This window comes from Cynoglossus semilaevis, unplaced genomic scaffold (genome assembly GCF_000523025.1).
Source record: "Cynoglossus semilaevis isolate Cse_v1.0 unplaced genomic scaffold, Cse_v1.0 scaffold6319, whole genome shotgun sequence".
In the NCBI taxonomy this organism is placed as follows: domain Eukaryota; kingdom Metazoa; phylum Chordata; class Actinopteri; order Pleuronectiformes; family Cynoglossidae; genus Cynoglossus; species Cynoglossus semilaevis.
In genome coordinates this window covers 1-771 of record NW_007588371.1, presented here as the reverse complement: position 1 = coordinate 771, position 771 = coordinate 1, and the positions used below count along the sequence as shown (strand labels likewise).

The 771-nt window shown below is 38.0% G+C and overlaps 1 long non-coding RNA gene across 1 annotated transcript; it reads left to right on the top strand.

Moving 5' to 3' along the window:
* The first annotated feature begins 6 nt into the window (after positions 1–6).
* On the top strand, positions 7–728 carry LOC103399417 (uncharacterized). Its single transcript, XR_523636.3, has 3 exons — positions 7–217; positions 541–559; positions 665–728. It is a non-coding gene; the product is annotated as an uncharacterized LOC103399417 (long non-coding RNA).
* Positions 729–771: the final 43 nt, after the last annotated feature.

The window sequence follows — 771 nt, the reverse complement described above, 5'->3', positions numbered from 1 at the left end:
CAAAGCTTCTTTAACACATAATGCACAACAATCATGAGCGAACACAAAGTTCCAAGTACGCTCAATGATGCAGGTTTAAGTTCTTTGGCTTTGCGGTAAAAGTAAAGACATGCGGTGTGTGCAGTTTTAGTTGGTGTCCACTTGACTGATTTGTCACTCACTTTCTGACCCAGGTCTGTTCTCTCTTCCTTTTTGCTGATCTCAGAGACGCAGCCCGGTGAGTGGATCACTCCATCTGGTGGCTGTTTGTGAGCAGACAGCCTTAAATACAACTCTACCTGTGACTCTGAGGGAATTTGAAGTACAGTATTATTAAGTAAAAGTGAACCAACATACAATCTACATAAAAAAAAACAGTCATTATAAAGCAGTGGTGATTATTTTATTTGTTAAACCGCCATATTGCACAAATTGTAACCCAAAAATATATTTTTGGGACCTGCCAGAAAGTGATTTTCTCTGTCTGGCTTCTCCAGTTCCGGAATAATTTTTTTTTAACATGTGTCCCCTTCTTTTGGATTGTTTCTTTGACTGGGACAGATGAAGAGAAATTTGTCATGTAAGTAACTCTATCCAGACGTTTTGTGAATTTTGTTTTCCAATTTTTTTTCCAAAACTATTTTGTTAAACATTACATTGATACATTAAACCTTTTCTCTCACAGGTGAAGAGATTGCCAGACCAAGACACTCCACACCTACTTCAAATCCTGTTCCTGACACATCAAGGTCTTTACTAATACAATGTTCCCTCTCTATATTGCAGTTCTCC